The sequence below is a fragment of the Engystomops pustulosus genome, chromosome 7 (assembly GCF_040894005.1).
Source record: "Engystomops pustulosus chromosome 7, aEngPut4.maternal, whole genome shotgun sequence".
Classification (NCBI taxonomy): domain Eukaryota; kingdom Metazoa; phylum Chordata; class Amphibia; order Anura; family Leptodactylidae; genus Engystomops; species Engystomops pustulosus.
In genome coordinates, this window is record NC_092417.1 from 131,809,107 (window position 1) to 131,833,178 (window position 24,072).

A 24,072-nucleotide genomic window follows, 5' to 3' on the forward strand; every position below is an offset into this window, starting at 1 on the left:
CCAGACTGTGGGAGCGAAGGTCATACTCCTTAGCTTCAAGTCATGGCGGCGTGTGTGGTCCACGCAACATGCAAATTCAAATCAAGCATCCATATCTCCTCCTACCGCCCCTCATCCTACTCTCACTGACCATAGCATGCAATGTTTGTGTTTGTGCAGTCAGCAGCTAATACTTGCCATGCTTGAGTGTTGTTGACCAGCAAGAGGAGGGGAAGGGAGTGGGATGACAACGAATGCTTGATTTGAATTTGCATTTGGAGGATGGCGAGCAATTATAGTGGAGGGGAGTGGACTACGTGGAACACACAAACCAAGGACTTGAAGCTGAAAGCTGGCAGGGAGCCAGGTTAAGTTCACAAATCTAAAGGTTTCTCCAGCTCACCTCGATCTGTGGTACACTTTTTTTTCCCCTTCTAGCACGGTTCCAACAAGTGTAGTATTGCAAAAGAAGAATCCATGGATCCGGCTTTCAGTAAAGGATAAAACCGCTTTTATTCGGCAATTACATGGCATCCAAACAGTAGTACACAGGTATACAGGGTATTGTCAATATGATACCAGGTAAAGTGTAATCTAATTAAATTCACTAACCATAAAAATTACAGATTTTTTTAAAACTGTTTTACATTATGCTTTACTGTGTCTGTAGGATCCTGGCCACTACTATAAACAGCCCTCTGATGACAGGTTCCCTTTAAGGCACAGATGGTTGAGGTTTAAAGAAGGAATGGCTGATATAAATAGAAATGGTTTCAATCTGATGTTACACACCATACTGGGAACAGGATTGCTATCTAGTATGAAGCACCACGGCCCCTTTGCAGCATAATTTTCCAACTTCACATTATAACATCTACAGAATCAATCTTTACAGAGATCTCTCCCCTGATGAATCTCAGCTGAAACGCATTGGAGGCCTATTGCTTGAGCAACACATGATGTACATAACATGAGGATTGACGACCTGAAACCTGTAGTAAACCTGTGTTTACTTGCCTATAAGATATCTGTCAATAAACTAAGTTCTAAGTCTCATCAGGTCTCATCTCATTATCTCTTTTCCCATGTTGGAAGATGATTTGTACTTATTGGTGACTGGAACTACAAATTTAAAATACAATTAATTCCTAACATTTTAAAACATCATTGGTTCATAAGACCCAATTATTACTTTGTGTTAGGAAATTTTGGTCAAAAAGTTTGTTTTTTTATTTGTTAAAAAAATAGATATTTGACAAAATGTATAATTCATACAGAAAGTATATAGGAAAATTATATAACTTTGCATTACACAAACCATATTAACCCCTTAAGGACGGAGGGTTTTCCGGCTCATTTCTCGCTCTCCAACTTCAAAAATCCATAACTTTTTCATTTTTCCGTGTACAGACCTGTGTGAGGGCTTATTTTGTGCGTAACAAATTTTACTTTCCCGTAATGTTATTTATTTTAACATGCCGTGTACTGCGAAGCTGAAAAAAAATTCCAAATGTGGAAAAATTGAAAAAAAAAACGTCACGTTCTTGTGGGCTCAGTTTTTACGACTTTCACTCTTCGCTCCAAATAATATGCCTACTTTATTCTTTGGTTCGGTGCGATCGCGGTGATACCAAATTTATATAGGTTTTATTGTGTTTTAATACATTTTCAAAAATTAAACAAATGTGTACAAAAAAGAAAAAAAATTTTTTGCCATCTTCTGACGCTAATAACTTTTTCATACTTTGCCCCACAGAGATGTGTGAGGGGTCATTTTTTGCGAAATGAGGCGACATTTTCATTGCTACCATTTTGAGGTCTGTGCGACATTTTGATCATTTTTTATTTCATTTTTTATGTTATGTAAAAAGGTGTAAAAGTCGGATTTCGGACATTTGGGCGCCATTTCCCGCCTCGGAGGTCACCGCCGCCTGTAACCGTTTTTATATTTTGATAGATCGGGCATTTTGGGACGCGGTGATACCTAATATGTTTGTGATTTTTACTGTTTATTATGTTTTATATCCGTTCTAGGGAAAGGGGGGTGATTTGAACTTTTAATATTTTATTATTTTTTTTTTATTTTTTAAACTTTTTTTTTTATTTTTTTTTTCATTCTCTTTTAGACCATCTAGGGTACATTAACCCTAGATGGTCAGATCGCTCCTACCATATACTGCAATACTTCTGTATTGCAATATATGGCATTTTTGCAGCACATTCATTACAATGAGCCACTGGCTCATTGTAACGAATCTGCAGCTGCCAGATAGCCTCGTGTCAAAAGAAGACACGAGGCTACCATGGCAACCGATCGCCGCCCCCCGATGACGTTCGGGGGCGTGGCGATCGGAAAAAAGATGGCGGCGCCCGCGCGCCGCCGTCTTTTGAACGCCGCTGGCGACTTTGCCGGCGGCGTTGAAGGGGTTAATAGCCGCGGTCGGTGTTATTAGCGGTGGGGGTTTTGTGCAATATGCAAAAACCCCCACCTTTGTATGAAGAGGACTCAGCCCGTGAGCCCTCTTCATACATACCTTATACCTCTGCGCCGTAGAGCTACGGCGCAGAGCGTTAAGGGGTTAATTCTTTGTTGAAAGTGGACAACCCCTTTAAGGTTCTACACATTATAAACAGTTATATATTGCTTCTATTTTGGGTAATTTAGAATGACATGTTCACCACAAGAACCTTTAGCATACCCTTAAAAAAACACATTATCATTTGTGTTTCTTGTGGACGTCAATGATATATTTTTGCTTGGAAGCAAACAGATAATGAAAACATTAATATTAGAGTTAGGACCATATATTATGTATACTTAAACCTATACACATATTGTCAAAGCTAATACATTCTGCAGTTTATATAAGCAATATTTTTAACCCAGGAATCTCACACATTCCTGTATGCCAGGGATATATTGGAAAATGATGGGGTATTATAAGTGTATAAAGCCACATATACCATATGTGCCAATAATAGTGAGCATTATCAACTAGTATTCAGAATTCAGTGTTTTAGCAAATTAAATTTGTGGGGTATTAATAAATAACAACAGGCTTACAATGAATGTACACCAGTCCCTACTTTCATAAAATGTCAGCACAGATAAGCAATTAATTGGATAAAATGTAATAACAGTTTTGCATATTCCTGTATAATGTAAACAGTTATGATGAGACATTTGTTTTGGACCAAGTGGGCTTTTGCTTATTTTAGATGTTCCTTCAAGACTTATCACATTGAGAAAACATTATTTGGCAACATTATTTGGGAATAGCCATAAAACCCGTTCCATACTGATTGGCAGGGACAATTGCTTCTCTAAAAGCCAATGGAGCAGAATTATGAACCTGTCTAAAAGTAAGAATGATCTTAGTTGCCCATGGCAACCAATTACATCTCTGCTTTCATTTTACCAGTGCTCATTAATATTTTAAAGGGGAGCTGTAATTGGTTGCCATGGGCAACTATGAACATTCTTCATTTTAGACAGCTTGATAAATCTTCCCTAATGTCTTTCTTTTGGTATTGTTTTTAACACACACCTAAATGCTTCAGACCAGCAAACTGCTTAAACAACTGCTTTTATGAAGGTGGTCACACCTACTGATGATCAAATAAGCAAGTGCATTTAATTACCATCAAATAAAACAAGTTCCAGGTCCAGCTTGTGGAAATCTTTAAAAATCTTCTTTATTAGCGCATGTAAAAAAACATCCAGGTTGCAATAAATCCAACGGTCAACACGTTTCAAGCAGGTAACCATCTCTTAATCATGACATGATCTGGAGCTGGAACACAAACTTGCACATTTAAGTTTGTGTTCCATAATACAAATGATATCTGGAAGGGTATGCTTCATTTTTCACTTATGGGTTTTTACCATTTTGGGGTCTCTTACATAAATATGAAGACAGTAAGTTGTCATGTTTTGTTATTTATTTAAGGTTGCATTTTACTAATTTCAAAATAAGTTATGATTGTAAGTAAATAGTATTTTAACATCCCACATACACAAACCATAACTGGTTCTGCTGTTGTTTTCTGAAATAAAGGATCAAATGTGTTAAAGTAACTATGCACCAAATAGGAAAAAAAAGACAAACTAGTAGAGGGAGGTAGAATTTGTTGACTATTAGGTGTCTGAAAACTCATGATGAGACATTTGTTTTGGACTAAGTAGGCATTTGCTTATTGTAGATGTTCCTTAGAGATAGACTTTTAGAACTGGAAAACATTGGCCCAGCAACATGTGTAGAATGAGAAGAATGCTTCATTAAATACAGTATGATCTATCTGAGAAAGTATCAGGTGCAACAGGATAACCCTTCACATAACACAATGGCCCACATTTATAAAACTAGTGAAAGCTGCATTACTGCATGTGCAGTTTTCCCGTGGAGTGTGCGAGATTATTCAAAACTGGCGCCCGGTCTTCATTAAGGAAATCAACCTCTGAAAATTACCAAAAAAGAGTAGAAATACTCACCTCTGCTTCTCTTGACCTTCTCCAAGCTTGACATGCGGGATCACCTAGAAAACACAGTTATAATTAGCAGCACGGAGCATGAGGACAAGATGTCCAGCACTCTGAGCTGCTAATTATGCATGCCCCTACTCTTCCCTCTATTATGCTTGGCCATGGGAGAGGGAGGTGAATTCACGCATGAAGTCACCTCCCTTTCCCAGCATGGGAGATGGAGGCTCGGGGGCTTGCATAATTAGCAGCATGGAGAGCCGGACATCTTGTCCCTACACTTTGTGCTGCTAATTAGAAGTTTGTTTTCTAGGTGATCTAGGAGTGCCCCCAAAGGTCCCGAGAATGGGGAGGGGTCCGAGATACCTCCGTCAGACCTCTCTTTGCTCCCTAAGATGAGCGGAGAAGCCGCCTGCGAATGGCCGGGCTGTTCCATTCATCTCTATGGAGCTGATGGAGATTGACAAGTACGGTGCTCGGCAATCTCTGTCAGCTCCATCGAGATGATTGCCATCCTGATGGCTGTCACCTGTTAATGTTATTTATTTTGGTTTTCTATACTTTGTCTTTCTGAGGCTGGATTAGCACGGCGGGCACATGGCAGCGCGCAGGGAGAGGAGGAGGGGGAGAGCGCTGCTCACACACGCCCCTCTCCATAGGGATATATGGCGCACGGCGCCGTATGCCCTGAAAAAATAGGACATGTCCTATTTTTTCACGGGGCACGGAGCAGTACGGTGCCGCAAGTGCGCGGCACCGCACCGCTCCCCTAGGGCGCCGCGCGCCCATTGCCGTCTATGGAGGACGTATATCGGCCGTATATACGTCGGCCGTATATACCCCCCCCTTGCGGTAGTGTGAATGCAGCCTTACTCAGTGTGTGACAATATTTATTGATACATTAGCTGGTTGGATCATATTTTTAAATACTCTGTTGTGAACTATAAATACACACACTTTAGATATTGGGCCTTCTATGTTGCGATATGCTCCATTTTCCATTTAACCATATTCCGCTGCATTGTTTATACTGTATTTTGGCACAGTTTTATCTGTACAGGCGGTCCTCGGGTTACGTACAAGATAGGTTCTGTAGGTTTGTTCTTAAGTTGAATTTGTATGCAAGTCAGAATTGTATATTTTATAATTGCAACCCCAGCCAAATTTGTTTAGTCTCTGTGACAATTCGATTTTTCGATTTTTAAGCATGTTGGGTCGTCATAAAAACCAGTATTACCAATAAAGCTTAATAACAGACGCCTTTAATAACTGTTACAGCTGTTTATTGTAGCCTAGGGCTACTGTACAATAAATGACCAACATCCAGAGGTCCGTTTGTAACTAGAGGTCGCCTGTAAGTCGGGTGTTCTTAACTAGGGGACCGCCTGTATATCTATTTATTACACACAGAGCTTTTGTACTTACCCCTTCTGTTTTTAATTTAACAACCATGTAATTTTTTGAATAAAGTATTGATCCATGTACACATCTGCTTACTTTGGATTTCTGCAGAAAGAATAGTGGTGCATGGCAGAAATAAATGTGGCGCAAGCTCTAACTAAGCGCAAACACACCCCTTTAGGTGCACATTTTTGCTGTTTTGTCAGACAAAGTGCAGTAGTGACACAAACCTGGCGCCGCCACTTTATAATTACATGTGCAAGAAGTTTGCACATTTTCGGTACAAAGTCACATACTTTAATAAATGTGAGCCAATGTGTTTTACTTTGAGTCATTTTTGGTGTTATAAATCAATATAGTAAAGACATCAATCCCTTTACTATACACAATGGAACAGAACACTTAGGTCTCACTATAAGACATGTAAAAAAATCATCCTTGACATGTATGTAGAAAATGAAACATACAATGACATAAATAACACAATTCTATTTGTGACGATTTGTTAATTTAGTTCAGTTTGTTAAGATCATTGTTCCTAAAGCTTTGTATTGCAGGAATAGACTCTCCAGGCTTCATACATGTTACTGAATAGCAAGGTAGAAGAAGCTCAGATTGAACCAGAATTTACTCCAGTCACAGAGTTGTCCTTGTGCCTATTGTGAATGCATGTAAATAATAATGCTGATAATAGTTTCCTTTGTCAGTATAAACTGAACAGCCATGAGGAGAAATTTGATTGTTTAAACCTGATTTTCTGATCTATGTAAAAATAAGCTCAATTTGATTTTGGCTAAGAACTGCACAGTGTCAACACAGCTTACAGTAGATGTAGTAAAGGATGATATCTTTTAACGACTATAGTTGTCTTTACACATTTTCCTGATATCATTGCTGATTTTCACACTATAGGCATAAAAACTATAGGGAAAATAAAAATGTTATGATGTGGATATAATCTTTTATTCATCATTTGCACCTCACACATGTAAAATACATAAAGAACATTAAAATGAATAATAGTATTTATAGTAATAAGGTCATATTTAAAGGTCATATTCTCAAAGCAACTCCTTTTATTATACTTTGGATGTGAGACATAGATGTGGCAGAGCTGAGTGCTTTCCTGTAGCACAATGATCGGTGGTTTTACATAGGACTTTAGGGAATCTATATTAGCAGACCTATAATGTAGGTCCAGAGAGGTCAATGATGTCTCTGCTCCATTTTAAGGATGTGGCTATGTATGTGTTATAGATCATGTAAATACATAGTCCGTCTATTGGTGGTGGATGCTCAGTCCTGGTAAAACACATGCCCACAAAAAGGTTGTGAAAGTTATCACTAAACAGCATAAGGCTGGGTTAACATCATGTTTATGGTATACGCTCTTTGTATACTTCAGGAAAGCTACCAATGTATGCGCTGAGCGTACCTATTGACATATATATAGCTGACAGAGGCCGTCTGTTCAGTATACAACGTATACGTCTTTCCATCCTCCAGGGGAGGGGGTGCCGGTGATATTACTGTCCATATAAGGGACAGTGACAACACTGGGGAAACACCCCTAATTTTTACAGCGACCAATCACCGGCTGCTGCCGCTATTCACTCAACTCCCCGCTCTCAGGGGAGAAGACGAATCACTGGCGATGAACCCCACTTTAGTGGGATAGGTTTGTGCCATACATTAAGGACATGTTGCGAATCCATCCCATGTGTCCAACCTATGGCAAATAACATGAACACCTCAGTAAGATGAGGACAATGGGCATTTATAGTGTCAGCTAGCTCCTTTTGCCAGTAGAATATGTAACCTAAGAAAATCTTTTAAAGTAGAAAAATCCACTTTTCATATTGTGAAAGAGTAGAGGAGAGGAGGGGCATTGGCATTGCCAGGCATCGCTTTCCACTGTACTAGTGTCTGGCTGGGGCCTAAAGCAGCTTGTGGCCTACAAGTTGGAAAAAAAAAGCGGGAATCTGATTTTAATTATTCTTCTTGCACTCTCTAGGATGCTTTTTCAATACAAGAAAGAGTGAAGGTAGCAATAATAAATTTTGGGGACATTTTTTGTATAAAAAGGAATACAATGTAGTTGCTATTATTTATATAAGTGGGAAATAATTTATCCAAGCGATTATTTTATCTAAGGCATCAGGGGGCAAAATTAGATTATTATCACATTATTTATACAATCGGGCATTCCGAGGCATTTGGGAAATGTTATATTAAGGGGACATACCTTACAGATTTATGTTAATGCAGGGAATTATTAATTTACAGTGGATTTATATATTATGGCCCACATTTGTCAAAACAACACTGTAGAGTGTGTGACTGATTCATAAAAAATGTGTCTCGCATTCCTCATGTTTCTGGTGCTCCCTGCAATTTTTTTGGTGCACCTTTAAACATGGGGCATGCAACACAATTGTGTCGGATTCTGCATGGTAAAGGTTGTATTGTAAACTTTATATTGACAAGTTGCAGGTGGAAATATAGTCACAGGGTTTTTATTTCAGAATGCAACAGACTGTAAATGTGAATAACTACAGTTAGAGATTTAGTAAGTGACAACAAATCCAATAAAGGATTTGTTAATCTCTAATTTGCTAATGCAAAAATGTTATAAAAAACACAGGCCCACATTTACTAAAGGCCTGTGCAAGTTTTGTGTCTGACTTTGCACATTCTTTTTAGTGCAAACTGCTTGCACATGTATTTATAAAGTGTCCGAGACACATTTCTGGCGCACGTGATGCAATTGTGGCACACACTGCTCTATACCTGACACAGAACAAAATTCTGCACTGAAATGGGCATTCCGATGCACAGTCAGACCATGCCACAACCCCTAGTTACACATGGTCTCCTCTGTCCCGTGACCTCTAGTGAAGCTCTTTGGATGCTTTACTATAGTCCCAGACTACAATGATCAGCTGTAAAGTGTCCGTTATGAAGCTTTAATGATAATTCTTGGTCCTATTACAAGGAAAAATTTTGAAAGTCCAATTGTCAGTGATGCAAAAATTTTTTTTTCTAGAAGTACAATTATAAAGTATACAGTTTCGACTTACATACAAATTCAACTTAAGAACAAACCTATGGAACCTATCTTGTACATAACCTGGGGACTGCCTGTAGAATCTTTTTTCACAGAAAATGACACTGTGCAGGAAAAAACAAACTAAAAGCCCAACTGGGTTGGAAGAATGAGTATCACAATGGGTGGCTCATTTTCATATTTTCTTTGATGCCACCTCTCTTCTATGTACATTATTCACATATCTTAACAAACATCCATGCATTATATTGGCTCACTTTACAGACTGGCAGAGTGAATGGAAAAACAAAAACACTGGCAATATCAGATCTGCCACATGACTAGTACCAACTGAACCCATCAGATTCCCCTGACACATGATGGAAGCTATTCCATGTTTTTGTCAAAAGAACGCAGCATGTGCATCTAGCTTGACTAGAAGAGGGAACAGCTCAACCTAAATGATTATAATTTCATGTTTAAATCTGTATCAGAGACGCCATCCGCTGACTACAACATGGTTGTTCCTAGTGTGAACCTATCCTCATATGTTCTTTTTACACTATGGCACATTTTGCTTAGCTAGTCATGTTGGCTGCAATGCTGTCCATCACACAATCAACGTAAATTAATCTCAACAGTGTTTAAGACATTGAAATTTACTTTACAGCATCTAAATCTGAAAATAAGTTAAGACAAAACTACAGAAATCAGGAAGAGGAATCATCTTATGGCCTCATAGACATCCAGCTTGTTAGCACAAGGGTTTCATTTACTCAGTAGAATGTCCTTTAAGGACGACTTTTGTGTAATTGCTCCTTAGCTAAATGACTAGCTGGCCAGTGCATAGCCATCTTTAAGCAATAAAATCAAGTATGTGACTGAAGTTATGTAACATACATGTGCACCATTGACCAGTGTTAGTATATAGCCTTTATCTTCCTTTCCATTATTGACTGTGATAAATTATATTTCATCGCAAACACTGTCCCCGGCATAAATCAAATTGGCGTTATACAAAATCTAAATAAAGCTTTACTTTCAGTGCAAATAATGTCAAGAACTTCTAAATAAATATGCCACGTCTATAGTGTCTAATTACTTTTCTGTTTGATTCCACAGTATGGGCAGAATCCTATTTCATTTCAGAGGAATAATGAAAGAGTGACCTTGAAATGGAAAAAGGCCAAAAAGGACAAGGATAAACTGTAATTAGTCTCAAGTTCAACATATTAGCTTGAAGCCAAACCAGAGGGCCACTGTTAGAATTGCCTGCAGCTTATGGGCAGATATGACACAGGTTCTGGATCCTCTTTATGCAGGAAAAAGTATTTAAAAGGAACAATGAACACAAAAAAAATCATTATTCTAGCATTTTCTACAAATTCTCTTCTGTTCTATCTAATACTGTATTAATAGAGTTAAAACTATGTAAGATATAAAGAAAAGTTGTTTTGTGTCTCCAGAGCTCCTTCTAACTGTTTCATATCTGATTGGAGATTCTGAAGATCCGTCCAGTTGGCTTACAAGACAACTGGCTGGATCATCGGAATCTCCAGCAGGAAGATAAAAGACGGCTAAAGATGCAGCAATAGATAGTTAGATGCATTAGAATTATTTTGGAGGACTGATGACAACATACTTAACAGCCTGATAGTCACTAATTTTGAACATTGTAAGTATCTGCGCAGAAAAAGTATGCTGGGAAATGGTACAACATTACCATGGTAGCCTGGGTCATGTCACAGATGTCTGAACACTGCTAGAGAATCCTCATTATATTGCTAGACAAACAGCTGCATATGGTTTTCTTAACTAGGGAAGTCAGATGCAAAAGGCCACTACTGGCATTACCTCACTTGGCCCCTTGCACCTGGGATTAAGTCTACAACATATTTATAACCTGCCTTGTGTCATTAAAAGTGATAACGAAACATCATGCAAGGTATCTATGTCTCTAGACAAATGGTGTTTACTATATCCATTTATTTACTTTTATGTACAAAAAAAGTGTATAGTCTGCAATGCCTTAAAGGGAACCTTTTCATTCTCCTGATGGATTTATGAAAACAGAGGATTACATCTGGGCATAGACAAAAATCAACTACTGTACAGGAGGACTTTTTTAACCAGAATCCCCAACCCAGTGCTGTGATTAGCTAGTTTAAATGTGAAAAATAAATACATTTTCTCCATTATGGCCACACAAAATTTTTAGATTTAAATTTTCAAAAATACATTTTATTCATTTTGATTAATCCAAAAGGGGAATTTGACCTCGCCAGTGCTCATACACTTATGGTTTCATTATTTTGGGTACGGTAACCAAACAGTGGTTTAAGTATAAAACTTTTAAATGCACATATTAAAATATTCATTTATATAAAAAAAAACTACTGTATTATATTAACCACTTAATAAATACCATAAAGGAAGTCAGCCACAAAACAGAAACATTACTAATAAAGGCTTTTTTTAGAATATGGTTACAATATGCAATCTTTGTAAAAGTTTATAAAAGTAATGAACTAATACATTATTATACGTTTTTATTATAATAGTTTATACTACTCCAAAATCTAATCCAATCAAATTTTTGAAATGCCAAACTAAAGCCCTTGAAAGAAATAATGGCTACATACTCCAAAAGCAATCTTTACTACAGATTAAGCAATTATCTTATCGTGTCTTTGCAATATAGTTCTGCAGTTCAGATATCCACAAAAGCATTTTTAATGTTCCCAGGATATTAGCCAATCAAACTTGGCTGATGTCCTAGGTGTGACTGTCTGTCCCCTCCCCCGCTAGTTGCTGCAAGCGATAGGAGTAAAATGACAGCGTAGATCCAATTTAACATGGCTACAAAAGTCAACTGTTCACGCATCATTCACACCAAGATAATCACACTCATTGATACAGTCATGCCCACTAGAAGTCACACTCATTAATATGTGTTCTCCTTGACACTCACATTCAGCTAACAAGGATGAAAAAGAAAGGCACTGGAGAAATGCTACTGCTCAGTGTTTTTGGCATCTGGAAACACTACTACTGATCCTGGCTAGGAGGTGGCAAAGAAACCCACTGGCAGATTGGAGAGGCAGTGCCAGGGCAAGACAGCTGGGGGCCTCTGGTGAAAGTCACAGCGCACTGGAGCAAATCTGCAGCCCAGCTACTGGGGCACCAGCTGACCAAGGCAGATGTTTGGGAGTAATGAATCATACCATGCAAATTTCTCAACATATCCCGCTCTTACAAATAGGAAACTGAACAAGTAATATATCATTTGTGTGATAATAATGGCATTCACAAGGAACAGTTTTGCATTGTTTTCTTTGCATGCAACTGCTTGGTTTGGAAAGGATAAATAAAATGGACATGTGTTACCTTGTAGTGTCTCCATTGTTCTTTAATAAGGTATATAAATATAAGAAATTGATGAAAGGTAAAAATAAACAGACATTACATGATTTCTAGTATATAGATGTAAAACATCCATATACACAATATTTACATATGGATGTGCCATAAATGTCTTCACCTAACCCCCCCCCCCCCCTTCATCCAACCTTCGCTACAATATCTCTGCCTTCTCCTTTTTTCAATCCAAATCTCCTTTTCCTCTTTCTCTTCCTCACTTCTCCTATGTCTGTTTCTCCCTGTTTGTCTGTCTCTCCCCTCCCCCTCTCCTCTCTTCTCCCATTCCGTATGTTTCTATGTTTCTCCCTCTCCCTGTCTCTACCAGTGCCGCCTCCCCCTATAAACTGCACCAAAGGCTGTCAAACATCACAGCTGCAACATTTCCATGCCCTGGTGTCACAGCAAATGTAATAAATAAACCAATTTATCTGATTTCGATTTTAATGACAAAAACACCATTAATCATTGGCTATTTTATAGCATGTAAAAGTGCCAAGATTCACATTTTATAGACACATAATCTACTGCAATTCCATAAATAAATATCCCCTCCCAGCATTCAAGCAAAATACTAATACATTCAACCCTTGCCACATATGGCTGTATTTCCCACTTCTATCCTAATATAATTGTTTATGTAGCCTGCAAGGAGGCTCCCCCTGTGTACACGGCATTGCAAACCACAATTCCATTCACTCCTATTGCTATTTGAAGCAAAGAAAAGCAGCATTTCAAGAGAACAACTGAAATGTCTGTGCTATGCCAGGCTTCTGCATTGTCCTTATGCTTAGTGCAAAGATGAGAAATCTCATGTTATCAGAATTCAAAGTGAAAAGCAAAGAAAAACAACATCTAAAACGATTTTCCTGTCTCCCATCTAAAACATTGTATACATGTAACAGTAAATACATTCAATAGGGGATATATTAAGAAATAAATGGACAAACACTTTTGTTCCATGGAGTGTGGCATTAAGGAGCACTCACGCCTCTGGATGTGTACTTGACCTTCTTATATTGCTCTATTGTTTAAAATGCAACAGTTGCACTAATTCCATTTTTGCTGTTATCTTATCTGCAGATCTCACCCACAATTTCACATTTCCATGCATTCAGGATCAAGAAATGACTGGTGCTTCACTTCTGTACATTCCCATGCATTCATCAATACTATGACTGTTCTAGAGACAACCAAAGCTGTAGGAAGTCAGACAACTTCAGCCTACTAACTCCCATAAAATCAAGGAGCTTCTGTAGAGAAATCCCCTGCAATGCACTGGCCTGCTCACAGGAGTCAATAGATTTTCCATCTTAGTCTCCCTGCTATGTTACTATAAAGCTGGTGTTTCCCATCTCAATGTAGCTGCAATAGCAACCAGAACTGTGGATAGGGTTTATGTATAAGATCACTACGTCTTTGAATTCAAGTGACCCTTATTTATTAATATAAAGGAAAACCAGGGATTGATATTTGTCTACATTTTTGTGATCAATGACTAAACTGCACATACAGATCCTTTACCTAGACAGATATACACTTATTTATCTGTGTGTGTGTAAGCATATGATAATGTGTAGATTGTATCTTTAAAGAGAATACATGAGAGCCGATTTTCACTGCCAAGCACATTACACTATTGGCTCTGGTTCTTTTTTGACCATCTACCTTCATGTAATTTGACCCCTAATCCCATTACACTCCTTCACATGGTGGATAACCCTGATAAAAGCCATATCACATCACCCTTTATGGAAAGGTTTTCCATATTTTCCTCAAATTCATCTGTTGTCCCTCTAAATAACCATGTTGTGAAAGCAGAACCTATGATTTGGAGTGAACCTGCAGCAGGGGAGTCATATGCTGCAAAGGTAAATCTGCATAGTCTCTCTCACAATAAGTCAATATGTTTTCATTCCCAGAAATCTGTTTTCTAGGCTTCTTATGACTCCATACTTTCCTTCCAGATACACCCTACATAGCTCTGTTTTATTTGATAAACTTTAGTGATTGTGACCCTTGATCAGGGGTTAATAAGTGACTACACCCTGTACAAGGTCTATATGTTAGGATGTACCATAGCAACCATATTCAGCTAGTAAAAATCCACCTGCAGGATGTAAGGCTATTACCCCTGACCATCTGTAATCCTCCAGGCGACATATTTCATCTCACAGACCTTTCATACCACATTGCAGAATTGTTCCTGCTCTGATGCATTTGGCCTAAGCCACAACCACTGCAGACAGGTCCTCCCTGCTCCATCCCTAGTCTCCAGAGCAACACAGCCAAGGTAATACACTGTCTACCTAGTAGCAATGGTTTCCAGCAAATATCCTCTGACTCATGAATATAGCTGCACAATGTCAGGGAACAGCTGCCCCCTCCCTGCATGCTCGGCCCCAGTCAGTACCTGATCCAGAGAAGGACTGCAGTCTGGCAGGGATGGATCCTGTAGAAGTATGTGCAGGCCCATAGATTGCTCACAATAGGCGATGCTGCTGCTGCCTCTCTGTATCACAGCAATGGAGAATATGCCAGCATCAGGACCACCACAGGCCACGCCCACACCAGGTCTTCCTGACGCCTCCGGCTTCTGATTGGTTGGCGGTTTCTGGCTGCTCCTTTTCAGCAACAGAGACAGAAGCAGCAGAGGAGTGAGGGCCGTGAGGAGGGGAGGAATGACTGACAGCTCCGGGGACCTATAGCAGGAGGACAGGGGGCTGGGGAGACGGGGAGCGAGTGCAAGGGAGGGAGAGAGATAGAAGGAAACAAGGAGAAGGTATAAAGATAGAAAAGAGCCACAGAAAGACAAACACAGGCAGTTCTACATCTCCCAGTGCCCTGGCAGCTGCCAGTCTGACCTGGTGGGACTGGCATATGTCTCCCCTGCCCACCTGTGTTTTATATAGACATTGCCTCCTCTGTTCACTTGGATGCTCTCCTTCTGCCTGAGTGTATGTGTGTGTATGAGCCTCTGCCTGGAACCTGATGTTCTCACAAACCTTTACCTTGTTGTTCTCTCGATATCCCTGCTTTTCACCTCCAATCTCCCCTTTTTTCTACATATCCTTCTCCTTTCTTCCTCTCCTAATAATAATAATAAAGATTATTTTTTTATTATTATTTAGTCCATTGTTCCTATCTGTCTCTCCTTTCTACCCAGCTTTCCTTTCTTCCTCTTGGTTTTAACCATACTTCCGCTCTGCTTTTCCTTACTATACATCTTTCATTTCTCCCTCTCCTTTCTATCAATTTTTCCTCTCTCCCCCGCTTTTCTATCCATCTTTCATGTATATATATATATATATCCATGCTACCACTCTTCCATTCTTTTCATTCTTCCTCTCCTTTAACCATATTTCATCTCTGCCTCTTCTTACTATCCATCTTTCATTTCTCTCCCTCTTTCTATACACTCTTCCTCTCTCCCTCTCCTTTCTACCCATTCTACCACTATTCCCTTCTATCCAGCTATCCCTTCTGCCTCCCCTTTTTATCTTTCATTTCTCCCTCTCCTTTCTATCCATTCTTCCTCTCATCTTTCTTTTCTCCATCTTACCTTCCTTTCCATTCTTCCTCTCTCCCACTTCCTTTATATCAATCCTTCCTCCTTCACTCTTGCCTTCTATCCACCCTTCCTCTCTCCCTCTTCCCTTCTATCCATCCTTCCTCTCTCCCTCTCGTTTTCTGCATCTGTTCCTTGTTCTCTATGCCTGGGCCGCTCTCTTCCCCCAAACACTTAGCAATCTGTTCCTTCCTCACACAGAATGCCTCCCATATTGTCACTGTCACAATTACACAGTACATTGAATTCTCACACTGTCACCAAGGCAGCCAGTGTCCCTTGTCCTCTGAGAGCCTGTAACCTGTCCCATGACAGATCCAGACACCTGCCAGTAATACTGTAACATCTAGTATCATCTGTGTAATTTGGAATAAGAAGATCAGAGTGTGTGACTGAGGCTGTGCCAGGAGGGAAAGACAGAGTAACATTGATATAGATATATAGATATATTAGAAATGGATGGAGTTGTGGATACAAATATAAATTAACATTGAATGATTAAAAAGAGATGGGTGGATTCGTATTTTATGCAGATAGATAGATAGATAGATAGATAGATAGATAGATAGATAGACTTCCATTTCTTTGGCTTGTGAGAGGAGATAGGAGGGGGTTGAGGGACGAGTAGAGAAGAGCTGAGAGGAAGACAGGTAATGCACACAATGAGGAAAAGCATTATTCAGTGACCAAATCCATCAAATGCACAGACAGGCAGAGGGAAAATGAAATATTGATCATTAAATGACAATAATTCCCTTATCAGTGTTAAACAGTAACATGCTCACTGGCAGCACAGATATTTCTCAGCATGAGAGCTAAAAGCTATGGGAAGTGCTGCCCATGTGCCCAGCACTGTGTGTGCATACACTGCAGGTGTGAGGGAGAGGGACACAGAGGGATGCAGTGGGGAGGAGAGAAAGTGCTAAGGAGGGAGGTAGGAGACTTGTCAGCTGCTGGACATGATAAGACCAGGATTGTGACTCAGAGTGACAAAGCGGAGAACCGGTGTATTGATCCATGAGGGAATGTCTGTCAGGGAGAGAAAATGAGGGAGGGCAGGAGGGGAGAATAGAATAAGGGGGAGAAGAAGATGAGAAAAATAACACGCTGGGCATATGCAAGAAGGGTACAGGGGCATAAAGGATAGATGGATGAGAAGATGCCCAAACCTCACCATAGGTCCATGTATCAGGATAAAAATTAATATATTACTGCCCCCCACTGGATACACTTATAACCACTCTTTACACTACATGTTTGTTGGTGATGATACTTGAAATTGTTAGTCATTTACATGTTTAATCATCAAAAGCTCCAGTCCTTATGACATTAAAGTGGATCTTCCTGCTCAATGAAAGCTTTAGTGGATATATCCAATTAAAGGGGCTGACTACCTTGAGCTAATAGTAGGGGCGGTCCCCTTATATTTTCTCACTTATGAGTGTGGGGGTGAATGGCTCTTACTCTGGAGGACCCATCACATCTGTGTATTATGTGTACACCTGCTGATTAATAATAAGCAATGGATGATGCTTTATTTTCTTCATAGGAGACAGGCGGCTTTCCTATTGACCAGAGGCATTGGTTATATTCATTGTAAAAGGTATAGGCTCCTTATCCTAATGTGAGGAGGAGTCTAGCTGCTGTAAGGTGAATGCTGCATTTGATGCAGGACATTCCAGAAGCCTATTGGTAACAATAAATGTTCATTGATTTTAGTAAAAACCTGTAGGAAAAAAGAGAGACTACAGAGTACGGATTTTGTTTCCACAGAAATAGGTTTCAGACCACCCAGAAATGATCAGTGGTCTGTAAAATCGTTCCGTATGTAATGGATATATTCCATCAGACCGACCATCACAGAGCGATTTTTTATCCCTGCAGGGCAGTTTTGTGGTTGCCTAGTGACGGCTCTGTATGCTAGGCAGACATATGTACAGTAAATGTCACTATGAGAAGCAATACTACAGTCAATGGGGTGGTTTATTGGTATTAGGTACTTTGTCTAAAGAAGATAATTGACAGGTGTCAGACGAGATTTGAACCTGTCAGACTCCATTAATAGTTAATGCTATAACACCTAGTTATAATGAAAAACAGGGTCTACTTATGTGACTGGACCGGTGATGCACTAGGGTGACTAGTGGTGACTTAAAATGGAGAGTAAAATGCTCTGTCAATCTATAAATGAAGGCTGGTGTGGAGACTTATGACCACTATATTCCTACCAGATAAAACTGTAATCAGATTCCTGGTGGGAAAGCACTTATTACCTACCATGTAATGTACAGTGCAATAAAACTGCGCACACATTAAAAATATGCAAAAGCTGAGGACTCGCAGGTCCAGACTAAATAAAACAGGCTTAAGGGCAAGTATACATTTGATGGCAAGACAAAGCAGGTGGATGAGGATAGTGATAATAGGGTACAGAGGTATTTTAATTAGTCATAGGTCTAGGACTTCGGGGATCTCCTTATCCTCCAGAAAAACGCATCTATGAATAGTGTCCTATAAATCGACCATTAGAAACCGTTTTTTGTTTTATCAGGTTTTACTTCTTTCAGATATATACATGTATTTACATCAATTCATTTTCTTACATATTCTTATATACTACAAAGTTTTTTTTCGGCTAGTAAACATACGTCCTTGTGAGTGTGCTGTCACATGAAATATAGAAAAGTTCACCTCGTTTGACGTTCTGGCAGTTTTTCACAACACTCACATGTTCGGAGGCCCCAGGGCTGAGACAGCCTTGTCTCTGACTGTTGGACAGAGTGGTATCGTCCACCTGTATCGATACCACTCTGTCCAACAGTCAGAGACAAGGCTGTCTCAGCCCTGGGGCCTCCGAACATGTGAGTGTTGTGAAAAACTGCCAGAACGTCAAACGAGGTGAACTTTTCTATATTTCATGTGACAGCACACTCACAAGGACGTATGTTTACTAGCCGAAAAAAAACTTTGTAGTATATAAGAATATGCAAGAAAATGAATTGATGTAAATACATGTACATATCTGAAAGAAGTAAAACCTGATAAAACAAAAAACGGTTTCTAAGCAGGAACAAACAGATTGATCATCATTTATACATCACATAGCAAAAGAGACTAACAGTATGTGTATGCTGGAATAATAAACCAGTTCTAGATGAACAAGACTAAACTCTGTAGCAAGTCACAATACCAAAAAATTAAGGGGGGGGGGGGATAGATGGAAAGACCGCTAGGGCAATCCGACACCATTTGGTGGTGGGTAGTCGCACTATTAAGAAAAGACAGTGAAATCAGTGGAGTATCTAAACGTAAGCCAGGGCCCCAGATGACTGCATTAATAGATCCTGGATCAGGAGTTTCAGCAGTAAGTTGTTCTAATCTGTGTAGAAGAGAAGAGTTTTCTTGCCAAACCAGCCTGTTATCTGAGGAAATTGTGTATTTTCTGTAGTCTAGGAATGAGCGAGACCAGCGCGCAAATCAGCATGAATACTATTAACAGCTTAAAAGGACATCTACCACCAGGATCAAGGCCTGTATGCAAATGAGACGAGGGGCTCCATAGATGTTAATGGAGGGTTTTTCTATTATATTTTTTATGGCCTTCATTGTCTGGTATAATAAGGATTTTGTTTTATTGTGCAGGTAATTATGGAGGTGGCCATACTGCATATGTGGTGTTTGTATGGGGATTTTCACTTTTTTTTGTACATGTAAGTGTTATATGTAATGGGGCTTTTTAAGCAATTTATTAGTTTATTTTTATTTAAAACTTTTTTATTACTGTAAATTCTTCCACTATTGGATATGAACAAGCGATCATTTGTTCATTATAATACCCTGCAATAGTAATGTACTGCAGGCTATTAGCTAAAGCATAGGCTGACACTTCTGTATGTAACAGAACCTTACAGGCATTTACTATGGACAGCCCGGGGAAGGGGGGGGGGGGTCTTAGTTCAGACCCAGGGTTGCCATATCAATTATTGGTACCCCTTGAAAATCCTGCTGGGACCACTGAACGAGCAGGGAATATTCCCGTAGCCATTTAAATCCCACGGTCGCGCTGACTGTGGCATTCAGAGCTCACTCCAACCGCGGTTGTCACTCGGAGATATCAGTGGTAGATTACCGCCGACACCACGCAACTCCTGATGCCAGTTTAGCTCTGGTGCAGAGCCGAACCGGCATCAGCTCAGTGCCATACTAGTATGCTGCTAAGGTGTTAATGACTTCTTGGCTTTGCCAATCAGAGCAGAAAGAATAGATAGCAGTAGGACTGCAGGATCCTTCTCCAGATGGTGTCCAGTCAGTTTAACAATCAAACTTGTGACCAAAAGGGGTGTGGCAGCCCTACCATATATGTGTCATGGTGACATCTCCTGCAGACTTCAGAGCAATTCAGGTTGATGGATCGCAAACTAGTAGGTACCCAGTACCACCTCAATAGAATTTTGTAGTTGCTCTCCCGAGACTTACAGGAAATGGATTATTGATGGCATAATTCAGACGCCTTAGCCCAATCATTTAAGGGAAAATGAGGTATTCAATTCCCGTTCCCAGGCCTCAACATAGGAGATTTTAGATTTGTCCAATTTATCTAACAGTAGCCAATAGACCTCTGCAAACAACCATGAATAAAATTATTGTTATGTAGGACCCTTAATACATTTTCCAAATGTATCCCTCTTGTTTTGTAGCAATCCTTAATTTTTGAGACAATAATATTTGTATCTTTATGGAGCAGCACGGTGGCTAAGTTGTTAGCCTTACAGCCTTGCAGCGCTGGGGACCTGAGGGTCAACATCAGGGTCAACATCAGCAAAGAGTTTGTATGATATCTCCGTGTTTGCATGGGTTACCTCCGGGTCCTCCGGTTTCCTCCAACACTCCAAAACATACTGGTAGGTTTATTAGATTGTGGGACAGGGAGTGATTTGGCAAGCTCTGTGTAGCACTGTGTAATCTGTGTGTGCCATATAAATAAAGGAATTATTTTATGCAAATTACCCTCTCCGTGCACCACGCCTGTGTCTACTGGTGCACAAGTTCTCTTCTTTCCACACTTTTTTGCTGGAAATTATAAATCAATCGTAGACAGGACTGGTGTTGGTTTATGCTGGGGAGTATAAAAAGAAATTGTGCAATAGTAGATGTGACCTTAACCCTGCTGCACTAAGAAGTGAATTGGAATAAATATTAAAATGCCATTTTAATAGATCTCTAGGAAAAAGAAAGTATGTGTGTGTATGAAAGCCTAAGAAATAACGTACAAAATGCCTATTTTACCTGTTGGTGAGTTGGGAAGTATTGTTTACTATAACATACGGTACTTCACTTTATAAGTCTGCTCAGGCCCCTAGCTGCATTCCAGTATGGGGGTATTTGTTAATTATGGAGAAAATTATGAATCCTTTTTCAGTTCATCACATTCCGATTTGGATGATCTAATCAGTCTCTTTTTCATCTAAGATTTTCTTGAATTAGTGTGTATTCTAATTTTGTAGGTACCCATATATGTGTACAGTTAGTCAGGACAATTAGGTTTACATGGTTCCTCATGCTAGTTTATTCACCAGCAACCTAATACGGTGACTCTGAAAGAGAATTTTAATTGGTTTTGCAATCATATACCTTGAGTTGTGGATGGTTAAATTGTTCAGCAAACTTCACACAAAACAATATTAATGGTAAGAAAGAGACCAAATATGAAGGTGATTTATGAGATTTGCAGAAGTATTCAGCATAATGTTACACCTACTCACAGAAAGGAGTACTCAGTCATTTCTGGGAGAAGCTGTCAGCTTCTGCCAGATAACAAAACATGAAGTCAGTGAATGTGCAGTCCTCTGTAGTTACATGTAAAATAGAATGCCTTGCACATGAGAAGCAGCTCTCCCAACTACCATTAGTATTTCATCTAGGAAAACAGATGATTTATTCTCGAAGTTCAAACTCCCGAACCTGATGCAAAAAAAAAAAAAAAAAAAAAATCACAGAAAGATCCTATCACAGATGTCCATTTATGAGGCAGATTGTTGGTAATGATAACCCTAATGTGTGCAGCATATTTGATGCAGAAATATGTAAAATGTACCATGTATAAACTGGTCACATTTATATAAGTTCCAAGAAGTGATGCAAGACAGAACGTTTATAAACTCAACATTAAATTTACCAACGAAATACATCAAAACAGCTGCAAAACACAAAACACTGCGCTTCTGACTACAGCTGCAAATTACCAAAGTGGCTGAACCATACCTCAATGCGTCTCCGGGCGGCTTTGCACTCATTGTGATGAGCCTGTGATCACAGAGCGTGCAGAGTCACAGGCTGACCACACGGCAGGGACAGGACTTCTTACATCATATTGATATATGATGCAGGAATCCCCGCTCCCCACTATTAATGGCACCACCGACACTGTGATTAATTACATTATCAGTGCTGCTGTTTATAGGGGTAACCAGGGATTTGCAACACCCCTGTCAACATATAGGCAAGGGGGTTGTTGGGGTTGTTGCGAATAGGGTCCTCTACCTGTCACCTGGTGAGCCTGCGCAACTCACCCAAGGGATAATGCAGGGAGATCTCAGGTAACCTGCAGCTGTAGCCTCTGCCTGGGAAGGCAATAGTTAAATGGGTGTAAGGTGTTGTCCAATCAGTTGGCTGTATTGTAAACTGGAGTGTGATTGGAGATGTGCTACCACCTGACCAGGGGGGAGTATAAAACCCCTGTGCAGTGGGAGCATAGGCCTCTTACCTCAAAGTCTCTTAGCACATGGACAGAGTGAACAGAGTGTCACTCAGTGCTGTCACAGAAACAAATCCTAGGAATTGAGTCAGGAGACTTTAATCCAGAGCTGCAGCTTCCACAGTTTGGACACAGCTCCATCTCAATTATCCCAGCATGCATCTACTACCAGGCTGGTGCACTATTCCTGAGGACCACTCTCAACGACCACTCGAGTACCAGAATCTGCCATTTGACCATTTAGGCCCATTGCCTGCTACCTGCTGTTCAATAAAGAACCACGAGTTGATTTACACAACGTTGCCTCCGTCTGATCCCTGGATACAGCTGTCTACCACAACGGGCTTCCCCATCTCTATCTTACAGGCACTCAGGGCTTGCCCCAGGGAGAACCATTACATCTGCCCCTTCCTCCATATTTCTTGCACACACCACCTGCTGGAGACCTGCCAGGCTGTAGGACGGCATACCAAGCACCATGACAACAGCGTGCCCTAGGCTGCAACCGCCAGCCACTCCGGTATTCTGGACCCCGGCTGCCTCCAGGCCCCAAGAAAAGGCCAGGATCTGGTGGGGAATGTTGCAGATTACTTGCATTACAGATCGATAAGATGTAAGGTGCCCTGTCCCTGCAGTTTGGTCAGCGCAAGAGACTAGTAGGGTCTATCACTGGCTGATCATGCTCAATGTGAAGCCATCCATATTAGTATTTAATTAAAAGGGGTTGTCCATTTTCAGCAGGTAATTGTTGCTGAAATTGTTTGTGTAAAGAAACGTTATTCAATTTTCCAATATACTTTCTGTAGAAAATTACTTATTGATTGCTATAAAAATCTTCACTGTATTTCCAGTGGATGGAAATCTATCCATGGTCACACAGGTGCACAACTTGTTAGAACAAACAGCTCCGATTACTCTCTGCGATGCTAACAAACTGAACCTGTGTGATATCACATGACCATGGACTATTGGAAATAGTCACATGAAACTTAATCACTTTTTGTTATCAAAATGTGGGTTTTTGCAACAGCTATTTCAGTTTGATATATCTAATAACTGATGGACACAGTAATATTTCAGGATTGAAATGAGGTTTATTGTACTTACAGAAAATGTGCAATATGCATTAAAGCCAAATTTGACAGGTGCAAAAGTATGGGTACCCTTATCATTTGCTTGATTTGAATACTCCTAACTACTTTTTACTTAACGAAGCACTAAATTGGTTTGGTAACCTCATCGAGCTTTGAACTTCATAGCCAGATGTATCCAATCATGAGAAAAGGTATCTGAGGTGGCCACTTGCAAGTTGTTCTCCTATTTGAATCTCCTTGGAGAAGTCATGGGTCCTCAAAACAACTCAAATGATCTGAAAACAAAAATTGTAAAACATAGTTGTTCAGGGGAAGGATACAAAAAGTTGTCTC

At 39.9% G+C, this 24,072-nt stretch overlaps 1 protein-coding gene across 14 annotated transcripts in view; it reads right to left on the minus strand.

The window, feature by feature from the left end:
- The window catches only part of NRXN2 (neurexin 2), a 588,251-nt gene that overhangs the window by 497,918 nt on the left and 66,261 nt on the right, over positions 1–24,072 (minus strand). For 13 of the 14 annotated variants that reach the window (XM_072117808.1, XM_072117809.1, XM_072117812.1 and 10 more), the window contains exon 1: positions 14,737–14,894. The exons of the other annotated variant lie outside the window; for it this stretch is intronic. The gene's annotated coding sequence lies outside the window, so the exon portion shown is untranslated. Of the gene's footprint in view, positions 1–14,736; positions 14,895–24,072 lie in introns of those variants that run through there. 14 annotated transcript variants of the gene reach the window in all.